The following is a 15,679-nucleotide window of genomic DNA, read 5'->3' on the forward strand; positions in this document are numbered from 1 at the left end:
AGACATCCTATTATTACCTTTAGAATGCCCACATCTGGCAATTTGCTTTACACCTAGTACCCGCATTAGCCTGGGGTTTCATTTGAATTTTCTGGACAACAGTCTGTTGCTTGTTCTGAAGAAATCAGGGCACAGTAGTAGTTGATCATGTGACTTCTGTCTCTTGCCTTTATCATCAAGTGTTGCTTTATTTCCAGTGGCTGTTCTCTGTGAAGTCCCAGAGCCTCTCTATTTTCTCTCTCAGTAATTTCTGACTTCCTGTTATTGCTTTTGGTTTTCTCAACTTCTTCTGCAGGCTGCAGTCTGTGCTTGGTAAAAATATGAGACAAAGCACCGGTCTAATCAAAGGCATCTTTTAGTGTATTTCCTCAGATCAATTCTCTATTGGCATGCTCAGGCTGTTGCTGCTTCTCTATTAAAGCAGAGAGGATGCAATACAGTCAGAATCTGCTGATGATATGAACTGTCAATTCCAGACATGCCAAGTAGGTTAATATTGGACACGTACGTGTATACATCTTGGCATTTCAGAGAAGCAAATGAATCTGAATATATTATGAAAAGAATTACTGTAAATTGGAAAAGTATTCCCAGTAAACAGCTATCACAGACGCACTGGTTGTCTAATACATAGAAGTACGTGCCTGGTCTGATTCTTTGCTGATTCGAAAGGTTGCTGCATGTTGCTGGTTTTGTTTTTTTCCTGTTACTGCTTTGCTAGGAATTAGTTGTTGATACTTCAAGGTGCCTAGCCTTGAGGGTGTGGAGCATTCTGCAGCTGCTGGAGTGGGCTGGTGCCAGGAGTCTGAAAGAAAACAGGGAGAGATACCTTTGTCTCTATCACCTATGCTAGTATCTCTGTAGTTAAAGGGAAAAAAAAAGAAAAAAAGAAAACTCACACACACAAAATGTTATTTATAAGATCTGACCTAATTTTCCTTAATCAGTGCTAAAGACATTATAGATTACCACCCTGTCTTTTGAAGCCTTTGACCATCCCCCTGCCCTTTGTGTGTTACAGGGTAGCTCTGAGCAAGGCTGCTTGCCAGGAGGCTCAGGTCCGGGGTGCTGCAGAGAGACTGTGAAGGCTCATCCAGCCCTCAGACCTCTACCCCTGCTGCTCTTCATTGTGACCATCAGCCATGCAGCCAGGAGAGAGCTGGGAAGTGTGAAGAGTGACCGTGTGGGACAAAAGCTCCTTTGTTAACAGGCTGGCCAGCCTGGTGAGGAGGGTTGTAAGCAAGGAATAATGGGATGGAGATGGCACCACACAGCTGAGTGAGGAAGTGGTGGCTGTCTCACGAAGCCTGTAAATAAAGCAGGACTGGAGGGAGGAGACTGTATGCCTGGTGGTTACTCTGCTACTCAGAAATAAGCTGGCAGGAACACCATAATGCTCAGCAAAAGTTGATGCAGAGCCCTGTACCTGGGGAAGAAAACCCCATGCAGTAAGACAGGCTGGGGACCAACCAGCTGGAAAGCAGCTTTGGTGGGAAGGACACGTGTAGTCCTGGTGGGTGCTGAGATGAACATGAGCCAGCAGCAGGTCCTGGCAGCAAAGAAGGCCCGTGGGCTGTGTTAGGTCAAGGGAGGTGACCCTACCACTTTACTCAGCGCTGGTGAGTGCTGGATCCAGGTCCAGGTGACCTAGCGTAAGGCAGATGTGAATGCAGTGATGGGGCACAAAGGTACTGAAGCATCTGTTGTATGAGGAGAGGCCAAGAGATCTTGGACTGTTCAGCATCGTATGTATATTATATATACTGTAACTAGGGGGGTTATCTTATCACGGTGTATAAATACATGGGGGAGGGGAAAGAACATGTAGCCAGGCTCTTCTCAGCAGCAGCCAGTGACAGGAGCAGAGGCAATGAACGCTGGCTGGGAGATGGGAACCTCCATTTCAACGTTTGAAGGAGCTTTCCTGGGAGGCAGATCAAGCACTGGCACAGGTAGCCAACAGATGCTGTTGAGTCTCCATCCCTGGAGATATGAAAATCTCATCTGAATGCAATCCTGGGCAACCTGCTATAGCTGAGTCTGTCTGAACAGCAGGGTGGGCTGGGTGGTCTCCAGAGATGCCTTCCAGCTTCAGTCACACTGTGATTTTAGCACCATGCTCTAAAAAAAGTGAGTTTGTATTTCAGTGCATGCTGCAGAAATGTATTTGTCTGTACTGAGAGCACCATCTTGAATGAGCTCATGTAATTTGTGGTTTGGCAAAGCGAATTTCTGTTTGTGTATCCCTTATTGGTTGCTCTCATGCTTTCTCAAGTTCCAGCAAAGATTCCCTGTGAGAACAGCAACCTCCCTGCATTGTGGCAAGTGACCATGTGTGCTACTGTTTGTTTCTGTACTTCAAGTATGAATAGACAACTCAGCTTCCTTAAGAGCCTCTGACAAGGGATTTTTGCCAAAAGTCTTTCTGGAAACTCAAGTGCTGTGATAGAAGCTGAATCACCCTTATCAGCTTAGTCATCTAGTCCTTCAAAGAGCTCATCTAGATTTTGGAAGTGTAAGTTCTCCCTGGAAAAAAAACATTGAGTCTTTTTCAGCATTTCATACAAATCATGTCGTGTATATACTGATTTTTCTTTTTTCTTTTTTTCTTTTTTTTTTTTTTTTTTTTTTTTTTTCCCACCGTGGCCTCAATTTCTCACATCCCCTTGGGAGCCCCTTCACAAATTTTGTCATATCTTTTGCCATCCTCATCTTCTATTGTATTTGTGTAGTCTCTGTTTATGTAACATGCTACACACCAGAAGTCATATTTGCAGTGTCATGTTTGACTACTGCCATACTCTCTGGTCCTGCTGATATTTTATTTTGGCTTTTGTTTGACTTTTAGTAAGAGCTGTAGACGTTTCAATTTGAAGCAATTCTTCTGACTCCCCTAGAGTACAGAAAGGTTAGGATATATGACCTTAAGTTGTATATTGATTACTAGTGGCAAAAAAAAATAAAAATAAAGAGACCCTTCTGAAAAGCATTTTGTCATGACAAGTCCTTGCCTCTAAGGGCAGATGTGGTTCTATCAGATGATGGGAAATGGAGAGGGGAACATCTCCACATTTCCACCTGGAGACATCTATGTGTAAAGCAAAACAGCATGCTTCTCTGCTGAAAGGGCTGTCCTGTATGTTGGGGCCCTGAGCAAAATGCTGTCTGAGATTCTTTACTGTTGCAAATAAAGAGGAATTTTACTAAAATAATTTTTGAGTCCTGAATTACATTTGAAGTCAAAACATCAGTGTCTTATGCATACAGACTATAGATTGCAGTCATATAACTGACATGTAGAAGGACTACTCCCTAGACTTTGGGGTAGCAAAATTACAAATCATAGCTGAAACCTTTTTTTTGAAGAATATTATACCAGACACTTAGCAGAGACAAATAATTTGGTCTCATCTGTAATATATGTCAGTGCAGCTCATTTTTAATCAGCTTTAACTACAGAAGACAACTGTTTACTGTTATAGTTTACTATCATCATAACCCAGAAAAATCCACAAAGGAATGTTATTTGTGGAAATATGAAATCCAGCTTATCAATCTTTATTGCTGAATAGAAGCTGAGCAGGAACAATAAATATTCTTATGCACAACTTCGAATAAGTACCTTTCACATTGCTCTAGCAGGTCACTCTGATCAAGAGTTAATTTTCTGATGCTAGTTCTTTTTCTCAATGTCCATAGTTTCTGGTTCAGCTGAAAAAAACATGAAACCAGAAACATATATTAATGCCTTTTGGTGACCCTTATGTCAATAAAGAGTGCTTCTGCTTTCCTTGAGGAGCTGTTTCAGCAATTCCTTCAAAGATACTTAGTTAATCACTGCACTGTTGCATGTTTACTGCCATTGCTGTAAAGAGTTTCCAGAGTTTTTACCTTTAAAGTTAAACAGAATAGGTCAGTTCTTGCTGTGTATCTCTGATTTCTAAGACTTGCTAAGGATATACATATTTTGTAAAAGATACTGTGCAATGGTTATGTACATATACAGATGGGGGTCCTCACCTTTCTGAGAGCCTATCAAATCTTCCCTGGCTCACTGGAATGACTGAGAAATTCATCCAAAGAATAGTCAATAAGTCTTTCCAGACTGCTGCTGCTTTAACTGAGACTAAAAGCTTCATGCTCACAGTAACCAGAACTGAATTATTACTTTATAATCTTTGCACAGACCCTTGATTGTATTAGTAAGAGCTGACAGTTGAGTGTTAGGTAAACATTATGCAGCTCTTCAGTTTGGATCTAGTAGAGTTCAATGTGTTTTGACAGTAAGTAGCCCAAGAAAAAGGACGATTTTGCATAAAGCAAAAACTATGAAGCAATTTGCTGCTGTCTTCAGCAGCCTTGGCACACATTAAGCTTAAGATATGCCCAAAACATGGAAAATACACAGCATTCCCAGGTCAAATTATTTTTATATGTTTATGTAAATGTTTATATAAAATTTAATATTTTCTATACATTGTCCTAAGCCTGTCACCACCACATTAATCAGGACCTGTATTTCTCCTTAAAGAAATTCATCACTGTATTTGCAAGATACTCAGCTCTATGGGAATAAACTGCAGAAACCCTTCCATCTGGGGAGTCTTCATCCTTGGATTTTGTTTACATATCACAGCATAAAAGTTTAATTGCCCGTATGACATACATTTGCAGCAGAGTTCTCACTAAATGATTAATATTTTGTGGGGTTTTGGTTTATGTTTTTTTTTTTTTTTTTTTTTTTTTTTTTTTTTTTTTAATAGTTCAGAAGCAATTGCAGACAAACCTTTCTGTCTGGTAGGCTGACAACAAAATTCCAGCAGATAACCACTAGCATTTTTCACATTTCTCAGGGCATGCTCTCTAAGGAAAGAGATGGTTAACCAGTCCAAAAGGTTAACCAGATTCCTGCTTCCAAGCTGCTTTTCTCTGTTCTGTTGTTCTGTAATGGGATTGTCTCCCTGGGATTCACAACTCAAGTAATCATCATTATTTAAGTTGTAATTGTGTTTAACTCCTCTTGCCAATACTGTTCCCTGCTATTGAACTGCTTCATTAATTCTGAGTCAATTTTCCCAGTTTCTTTTTGTCAATACCAGCATATTAGTGTGCACAGTTCAGCCAACATTTTTACGCCCTGGAACATGATAAGCTGCCTGAGCACTGTCACTGGAAGGATTTGTTCAATTTGAGAAATCCGTGCTTGAAAGTAATTGGCACGCAAAGCAGCACATTGACTTCTAGATGGTGAGTATTCACCATTTACAAATTCATCACGAAGAGTTCATGCTTGAAAGCTGTTTGCATTAAATATCATGGGTTTGCTTTCTCACCAACTGAATAAACATAGGAAGGCTTACTTAAATCCTGGTCCTCATTCTGCCAAGTTTTGAGGGCTTTTAGTTATCCAATAGGAATGCAATTCATTGTTAATTGTATACTCTAAAGTTGGATTTGCTGAAAAGTGTGAAGATTCTGTTGTTTTGAATACTCCTGCAGTGTTTACTCTAATGCCATTTTCTTCATTTGCCTTCTCCATCATACAGCTTACATAATTAACGGCTCGGTAAGTTCTTTTGGCTAAGGATTCATTCCTGCTCTAATATTACTTGATGATGAGCCTAATTTAATGTGAAAAATAAACCTAAGTGTAGCTGACTTGCTCCTTTTGCAGTTTTCTTTTCTCTTCCATTTATATCACTGTGTCATATCACACATAAAGCTCAGGTATCCACCTAAAAAGAAAGCATTCAGATTACAAAACTATGAATGCTGTTGACAACACACAGTAGCAGCTTCCTGAAGGTGGAATGAGAAGTGAAATAAGTATGTCATGTGATGACCACAATGTATCCCTGATTGGTCACATTTAATCACTAGGTAGGTAACAATTTTCCTTACTAAAACAAAACAAAACAAAACAAAACAAAACAAAAAACTCACTTTGGTAGGCATCACCTATTGCTTTAGGCTTTTATTTTCCCAGTTTGTGCCTTGAAGAGGGTACATGTCATTCATAGGTTGTTTTGGCACTAGTTGTTTGATGCCTGGGAATACTTTTCAAATTTAAACCCCAAGGCTTGGCCTTGTTCTGGGTGGCTAATGGAGGAGGAGGATAAAGGTTCCCAGCACCAGATTCCTGGAAAATCTCCCCTTGTACTATTATCATCATTAAAAGTATGCAAGATGTGTTTGGGAGGGGAAAGTAGGAACAGTGAGGCGCTTCTTTCCTTGATGACTTTCCCAAAGAAATCAGATTTTTAACACAGATTTCCTGTGCAGAAAGATTGACCAATAAAAGGCAGTATTGTTGCCAGCTGGATAGAGAAGGCTCTCCTGTATGAGATGGTAGGGAAAGAAAATGAGTGGAGAAGGACTGTACAGTTAAGGAAAATTTCCTAAAGTCTGTGGCTGTACCAGTCACATGCGATCCTCCAGGTTAAACAGTCTGAGGGTTTTAAAAGCCCTCATAGCCTCACATTTTTGGGGGAGGCAGATGCCTAAATTCTCTCCCTTGGAAACAAAGCAGGAATCTGCTCTTATCTTTCCTGAGGGAGGAAGGGAACCATGCAGTAGTTGGGTGGTTAGTCAGCTTTACCAAGATAAGGGAGGCAATTCCTTCTCTCTGCAATTTAAGACAGTGCTCTAAGCAGTAGGCTATAGTTTGTTTAGGATAATTGGCAGCTGTTTTATTTTGTGTAATTACTTTTATGTTCATGAAAGGAAAAGAGGAGAGAATAAATTGTCTCCATTACAGGTAAGATGAGCTGGTGATTACAGATTGGACTTGCCAGTCCTTGATGGCTAAACTGAAGCGTGATTAATTTCACCCAGGTTGATCTTCGCAGTTGTTACAGATGAGGTATTGCATGAAATGTGGCATTCCCACTGTCACTGCCTGTGCTTTGTTGGCTCTCTGGAGGGCGCTGACCAGACTGGACCCATGGGGTGAGCATTTAGCAGGATGTTTCCCATAGTGCCAAAGGGAATTAGGCATTTGGCTGCCCCTGTGCAGGCACTGCTGATCTTCCACTGACACAATGCTTTTGGGTGCCTGGGAAGCCTCGGTGATGAAAACTGAAGCATTTTGAGGGCTTCAGATAAAAAGAGATTTGGATTTCAGTTTTAAATTAAAGAAGTTAAGCCCTTGTTTAATTCTGGCCCATTACCGCTGAAATTTGCTGTTTAAATTCCACTGATGTAATGGTGGCACAAAAGCACTGATTTTTTAGGTGTCCAGTCTGTTAGTTTAATGCATACATTAAACAATGCATCCCTAAACAATCATGTCTTTTGAAAAGTAGGGTTTTAGTTTAAAAAGAAAAATGAGAAATTATGACAAAATTCTACATATATAAAGTATTTTTAAAATCAACTTTAATCCTAGCAGACAAACACTATCATTGTGATAAGAGTTTTCCTATAACTTGAGAGTATCAGTGGTTACAGAGCACACAAGATCTTGGTCTTGTCACCTTGTTCATGTGAGTAACTCTCTGCGAAGAGTGTTTTACGTGACTTGCTTGAATGAGAAATGCTTTGTGGGAATAAGCCCTTGACCTTTCACTGGAGGCATCTGCTTCCCAGTTCCCCATATAATTGAACTCGGACCCTATCTTGCAGCTTTTTACTCATGTAAGAAGCACTTGTTGATTTAAATTCATCCTTTTTTTTTTTTTTTTTTTTTTTTTGGAGCAAATAAAAAGGAGACTCTTAAGAAAAATCTTAAAAAAGGAATCTTTAAACTTTTATTTTTATTTTTTGTGTGTGTGTGAAAATTAAAAATATTACCTAACCATGACTTGCTTTAGATATTAGCAGTCAGAGGACAACACAACTGCCACAGAAGAAAAACTGAAAGTTATAATTTATTGAAGCTGGTATTCAGCTCCTTATACCCACCGTCACCCTAAACAGTGATCCTGACACACAGAAATTGAGTCAGAAGTTGGCAACATTTTGTCACCCAGCCTTCCCAAACATCTACTTACAGGAAGGAAGTATCAGAGATGCAGAAGTGGAGAGAGGACACCCCTCATGCTACTGACTGCAGGGAGGATGCTAGTTCGGACAATGAGGAATGGGAAATTCCAGATAACTGCCTGATTGCTCTCTATGATAGGAAGCATTTTAGAAGGTTCACAGCCTGGCTGACAGTCCAAAGAAGTCAAGTGTACAGGGAATCTGACAGGCATGGTCTCCCAGGCTGGCACGTGATTTGAGTTGTGTCCCAAGAGCATACATTGGAAATCGAAGAGGAGACACTGCAGGAAACTTATTGCATAGGAAGCCTACCTTGTTACTGTATCAGAAAGCAGTGAGGTTCATGTCACCTTTGGACAACTTCAGCTGCAAAACACAGTGGTAAATATTAAAGTGCAGAACTGCCTTTCCTTAATGATGTTTCTTAAACAGACTGTTGGATTCCTTTCCTTTCCTTTCCTTTCCTTTCCTTTCCTTTCCTTTCCTTTCCTTTCCTTTCCTTTCCTTTCCTTTCCTTTCCTTTCCTTTCCTTTCCTTTCCTTTCCTTTCCTTTCCTTTCCTTTCCTTTCCTTTCCTTTCCTTTCCTTTCCTTTCCTTTCCTTTCCTTTCCTTTCCTTTCCTTTCCTTTCCTTTCCTTTCCCCTCTTTTTGAATTATTTTTATTAGTTAAAGGCTGACTTGTACATAACTTTCCTGGTTGATCAAACAGGTGGGGTGTATCTGTGGCTTTGCACTGTTGTTTTGCTAGTTCTGACTACACTAATCCCACCCTAAACCTGCCATCACCTGGAGAAATTCCATATGTACCTGCCCATGCAGTTATTTTGCTGATGTAATGTTTGTAGAGCATGTTTATATCACATGAATATACATGTTTTTGTAAGTAATACTTAATCCTGCCTCCCTGTGTGCAGCTGCGAAGAACATCAGAGCAATTTTTCTCTGTTCACAGCTGCCACTGCCGGATGGACTGATCACTTCTCCCCTCCACAGCCAACAACTTTCCCTCTGGCTGGGATGTTCCTGCTCCATCTGGTGGATAATTTGTAATAAAATTGTATAATATATTTTACAGGCAAAATCTGAGGAAGCTACAGGGTTCCGTTTCTGCACGTGAGCATAGGAACAATATTTTTATGTTGGCAAGGTGTGAGTGTATAAAATCTGATCACTCCTCTTTGCTTCCCGCAGAGGAAATGAAATTAAATAGCTGGCATCCGACTGAACATCTGTGGCAGGTAAAAGACAATTATTCAAATAGATACATTAACTTTGTGTAATCAAGATTTCCTTTACCTGGGAAATTCACTTTGGAAATTCACCTACAGCAGTACTGCGGCTTCTCAACCACTTACATGGTGGTCTTTGGGTGTGCTTTTCTTACACACACACTCAAAGGTCAAGTCAGAGTAACCATGCTGGTTATATCAAAGAAAATTTGAAGTAACTTCACTGTGGTCTGTTAAGAGATATAAGGCTACCCAACAGATAACAGTGTTCTGCACTTGTCCTATTTGTTTGGTTTTGTCCAATTATTGGGAGCAGTGCAGCAGCAACCTCAAGAAGTTTGATAAAGACATGCTTATAGTCATGAGATGAGGATGGAGAAGAGCCGTGCCCTGAATGAGGCTGGTGATGGACCAGACCTGGGCAGCTTAGCAGAGAGGGCATGGGTGCTGGCAGACCAATGAGGTGCTGGTGAAGGCCCAGCACCTACAGGGTGGTGGGAGCAGGAGTACATGTCCAATGGCTTGGAGAAGGGCTGATTTCCCCTCCCAGTGCTCATGAAGCTGTGTATGGTGAGGCTACACCTAGACTTGGGCTCTGCAATGTGTATGGGATGCAACAACCTGGAGAGAGCCTAGTGGGGAGTAGGTTTGGGGAGCGTGGCGGGTGATGTGTGATGAAAGGCTGGGCTTACTCAGCATGGGCAGGAAGCATTTGGAGGGACCCTCCAAGGTGTGGGGGCCCGGCTCTTGGGTGCATGTGGCAAAATGTGGCTGGAAAGTTGCAACAACTGAACCTGCATACAAGGAAAATTGATTTTGGGGGTGGCCAGAGGTGCTCTGTGCTCTCCCTCTCAGAACAGCTCCAAAACTTCCCTGTACAAGACCTCGAACCACCGGGCGCAACTTTAACCCCGCTTTGGGCAGGAGACTGCTGACCCCCAGAGGTTCAGCCCTACACCACCGTTTTCCCAAAAGCCCAAGCCTCATCGCTGCCGAGCCTTGTTGTTTGGTGCCACCTGGTGTTGAACGGCTCGGTCCGAGCAGGCCTGCGGCTGCCCGGAGACGGCACCGGGCCGGGGGCTGTGGCCTGCGCCCTCCGGTCATGGAGCCACGGCCCGGCCGGTCAAGGAGGGTGGGGAAATGCTCCAGGAAGGAAGGAAAGCTCTGTTATCCTAAACAGCTTCCTAAAGAGGCTCTGCTCCTGGGGAGAGGCAGGCGATGTTCACTGAAATTCGCCCAGGCAGACAGCAGAGGGCATTAATGAACCCCTTAATCGTCGGCTTCGGCTTCCCAGCTACACTGTCAATTTCAGCGGCAATATAAATGTACCCTTTACCTTCAACTTTGAGCATTTATTTTATTTATTTTATTTTATTTTATTTTATTTTATTTTATTTTATTTTATTTTATTTTATTTTATTTTATTTATTTTATTTTATTTTATTTTGTTTTATTTTGTTTTATTTTGTTTTATTTTATTTATCATGATTATGGAAACAATTGCCATTGCTTCGTACATAATTTCTTCATTGTTTCCTATACACAGTTAAAGAAAAACATCACTGCTGCACCCAGGTCTGCTCTGCCCGAGGAGATGGGAACGTACCGAACAGAAAAATACTGAAGTGTTAGACAGCTGAGCAAACCTAAGCTACACAAGGAGTAATGAAAAAGCTCAAAGCTGTTTCCCCCTCCTTACTGTTCAGTTATGGCAAAAAGAGCCAGTTGAGACACCCTTTTGATGGGAGCAGTGCCTGTTTTACCAGACCTGGTGGACTGCCCTTTTAAAGCTGCAAGCTTGATCAAAAGAAAACGCTTAGCTACTCTAATACTTTATGGGCATGTTTCACTCTTGTACTATTTAATTTCTGATAGGCGAGTCAGGGCTGGACTAATTTACTCCTGGCATGAAGCCTGGGATGTAACATGCCAAAGTGCAGTATATAACAACTGCAGTTGGTCAGGGGGGCGTAGGTCAGCGCACGTTTCACACCCCTCCTTTTACTAGTGGAGTCATGGGGTAAAATCGACTCTTTTGCCAACTCCAGTGAAGGTGTAAATGCATATGCACAGTGTAATGGCTTTAAATCTTGGATTCCTACTTGTATGCGCCAGATGGATCTTGTATAAATGTTCCACTTTACAGCATGTTAGCATTTGCTAGTAGTTAGCTGAAGGTTATAGCTGCCAGACTTTTCTGCAGCAGTTTCCAGGCCAAAAAAAAAAAAAAAAAAAAAGAAAAAAAAAAGGAATAAAAAAAAGAAAAGACATAAACAAACATAAATGCACAAAACAAATCCCCACACAGGAGGGAACATTGGGACAATAGATAAAATAAATTTTTAAGAATTGCATGTACCTGTATTTGGTTTTGAACCACATTTCATTTGTCTTGTCCTGATTTGAACTACACTGAGTACATGAACTTTAGAATTGGTAAGGAAAGCTAGCTCTGTTTACCAATAATGGTTTAAAAAGTCTTACAAATATTAGTGTATTGTACACAGAATTATGGTTATCTTAGAAAATGTGTATGTACTATGTATTTTTGTCAAAAACAAGACTAGAAAGTAGATAGGCTGGTAAAAGCCTTTAATCTGATGAGATAGGCCAGAAATATTTTTCAACATATGTACTATATATGAAATGCATTTGTGCTCTCTGTATTTGCTGAAGCTTTTTAGTGTTTGCTTACTAGAAGTACAATTCTTACCAACTACAACTTTATGCCATGACAATATGCATTTTAGTAGGGTACTAATTCTTGCCTCGAGTTCAAATTTGCTCCTTTATACACATAAGATTTAATTGTCTAGTAAAATTCTCCTCTCCTCTCCTCTCCTCTCCTCTCCTCTCCTCTCCTCTCCTCTCCTCTCCTCTCCTCTCCTCTCCTCTCCTCTCCTCTCCTCTCCTCTCCTCTCCTCTCCTCTCCTCTCCTCTCCTCTCCTCTCCTCTCCTCTCCTCTCCTCTCCTTTCCTTTCCTTTCCTTTCCTTTCCTTTCCTTTCCTTTCCTTTCCTTTCCTTTCCTTTCCTTTCCTTTCCTTTCCTTTCCTTTCCTTTCCTTTCCTTTCCTTTCCTTTCCTTTCCTTTCCTTTCCTTTCCTTTCCTTTCCTTTCCTTTCCTATTAAATTCGTAATCGCAGAAAAAAGAAAAATGGAGTTTCCAAAACTGCAAAACTGTTTAAAACCTGTAATATTGGCTGGGCAAATTGTTAAAAACAGGGTAAGACCAGGCCTTTCTTGGCTGTCATCTTTTTCTTGTTTTCTTTCCAAAACCTCTTTCCGTCTCCCTCTCCCAACTCCCTCATACTCCAATGCACAAACACATTTTTTTCCTCATAAGAAGCATGTCAACACTTTAATTCCAACAATAACAAGAGCATCGGCAGCAAAAAGCCTTGGTGCAATCTGGCTGCAGCTGGCATCCTCCAAAGTGCCACGGGGAGGGGAATACCCAGGCTTGTTTCATGCTGGCCCTGACACCTGCATGTCTCTGGTTGCAAAACCCCTGATGGGGGGAGAACAACATGGGGATGGCACCGAGCAGGTCAGAAGGTGTGATCTCAGGCTCTGGACTGGAGGAGAGCAACCCTCCAATACTTTTGGTGGTACTTTTATGTGCTGTGAATTGTCCCACTGAAACCACTCACTGAAAATCAAGCAGATACTTACATACTTTGCTGGATTAGGTTGGCAAAGCCTGCTTCTACCTGCTGATAAACCTGGTCAATGCCATTGAAGGCAAATGACTCTCAAGAGTCCATATGCATCTGTAGCATATTGTTTTCTTCCTCTACAAGGGCAAGTTCAAAGCCTTTTGTTGTGAGGAAAAATTCCCAGGGCTTTTTCCTTACGTTCCTCTTGTCTGCAAAGAAGAAAACACTTGTGGCTCTGACTGTAGCCAAGTGTCCCAATTTCATCTATCATCTTTGTCAGCAAGATTTTGCCACTGTTTCTGGATTTAACATCAAATATGGTCTCACACAGTATTCATGGTTGGTAGTGCTTCCTTTTTTTTTTTTTTTTTTTTTTTTTTTTTTTTTTTTTTTTTAAAGTAGTGAAAAATGCCTGGAAGTTTAATAGTTGTACTTCCCACTATGGAAAGCACATTTGCAGAAAAATGAATTGTTACCAATAGCTCTAATTGCCAACTTGGTCATTAAATTTTGCCTTCGGTCAGCCTTTCACTCCGCCAGAAGATTATTAAGTACAGATTAAGAGGTTGTTCCTAGCATTTAACTGTGGATTCATAGGACATCGCTGCTCACAAATACTGTGTTTTATTTGAGTGAGATTCATCGTCAGAGCATTTTCTAAAAACATTCATTAGCGACTGGTTTTCAAGGAGACTTACACTGTAATCAGATTATTTGCTTCCCATTGACTGCAGAGGATACAGGCTTCTGCTTGTCTCGTGTTTCCATTGCATCTTGCCCTGCTATAATAGTGAGGTATTGTTGGAGTCCCAGGGCTGTGTCCTTTCATGCCACAGGGTCCTGCATTCCCCCATGCCATGTACAGGAATGCCTGCCGGAAAATTTTAATAGTTGGGAGTGCTCACTTCTAAGCTCACCATGTTGTGTTTTTTTTTTTTTTTTCAGCGTTGTTGTCCGAGATAAATTGATACAGGCAGAGTGGAGAGTTTTAAAAGGCTTTTGGATGTGGTTTGCTGAAATCTTATTTACCATATGAATGTTAAAACTGAAATGTTTGCATTGTGCTGTGCCATGCAGAGTTTCCAGGCATATTTTACTGATAAAAAAAAAAATAGTCTTTCCTGCCTATTGAATTTATGGCTGAGATAGCCAGATTACTAGAAACACTTATGTGTTTAATCTTTTCATGTTTAGAGCAGGAGAAGGTAGGGCAAGAGAGTTGCCCAAAGAAAATGCAGTGGAATTGCTTTTATTTTGTGGAGATTGTAAATTCTGTTATGGAAAATGTAATAAAGAAGAAGCTTAAACAAAAAGAGTGGCTGTGTGAAATTGCAAAACTTCCATTGGGTGAAAACAAATCCTAACTTTATGTACATTTCCCTGGAGAGATGTAATGTGAATGCTTACAGCTGTTTTTAGTTTCTTATTCCCTGATTAGGTTTAAATTAAAGGAAGGATGTCATATTGAATTATGAAGAATTACTTATTTTAGGTATTTTCGTTTATACATACCTTCTATCACAGTCTCGCCATGGCACTTGCAAGGACATATTTAACATGTGCACACAAATGATATTAAAAGCAAACTGAGAGTGGTGTAGTGGTACTTTCAGAAAAATGCGTCCAACAACTCCCACATCTCCCTCCTGGCTCAGCAACCTTCACACACCAAGCAAAAATGAACCCACTGTACCCAACCTTCCCCATCAAGATGAGTTTCTGGCTGAGCCAGGGAGCAGGGCTATTGCATGCTGTGCCTTTGGAAAAAGTCTCCTCCAGGGCTTCCCAGTCCAGGGGATTGTGCTTGGGCAGCTCTGCTGACACAGGCTTAAAGGGATGGGATGTTGGAGGCAGACAACGTGCCCAAATCTGGGCCATACCCAGAGCAAGCTTAATGGGAATGGGAGGGCTGGTTTTAATGTATTCTGTGGGGCACTTTGGCTGTTGAGTATTTGTCTTGCAAATTATCAGCTCTGCAGGAGTCACAAGATGTAAAGGATTCATTAATGAAAGCTACTCTGGTAAATATATCTGTTTAAAAAAAAAAAAAGTAGAAAAGAAGAACAAAGTGAGTGAGCTGAGCAGAAAAAGTGCTAATTTGAGCAGGAGGCTTGCAGAGCCATGCTGCAAAATGCAGCGGGATGTTTGGGGCTGGAAACACAGGGAAAGAGTTCTGCCAGGAGCACCATGCCCGGGGCCTGCCTGCGTATTGCATAAGGCAGCAGCCTTCTGGTACAGCTTCAGCAGCACAAGCTGCAGCAGTGCAATCTGCAGATGCAAAGAACATGCTGCCTTGCTGCAGCCGGAAATTGGTCTCCTTTTTGGATGTGCAAAGAGCTAAACATCCCATCGACATCTTTGCGCTTCTGTAATCTTCTCTCTCTCTCTCTCTTTTTTTTTTTTTTTTTTTTTTTTCTCTCTTCTGCACAAGAAGTTGTTTATACCATGCTAAGTTTTGGAGTGGAAGACAAGGAGCCTGCTGCTGATGTGCAGAGTAATTGCCTTGGAGGGAAAGGACATGGCTCTGAGCAGCATGCTTTCCAAAACTGGAAAGTGACAGTAAAGGGAGTGTGTACAAGAAGCAGCTTTGCAGTGATCCCCTGGGCATCCTGGGGAGCAGCACCTCTCAGGTGCACTTGCCTTGGCCTCAGCAGTGCTCCCTAAAATGCTCAGCATTGTTATGTGATGGAGCTGCCTAGTCATTTGTAATTTATTAAGGTACTTTTAAGAATAATTTTCCTGTCCTATCATTCCACCTAGAACAAAAAGGCATTAAAACCTCATTAGCATGCTTAGAAATATCTGATCTTATG

This window comes from Aythya ferina, assembly GCF_964211825.1.
Source record: "Aythya ferina genome assembly, chromosome: 4".
Classification (NCBI taxonomy): Eukaryota; Metazoa; Chordata; class Aves; order Anseriformes; family Anatidae; genus Aythya; species Aythya ferina.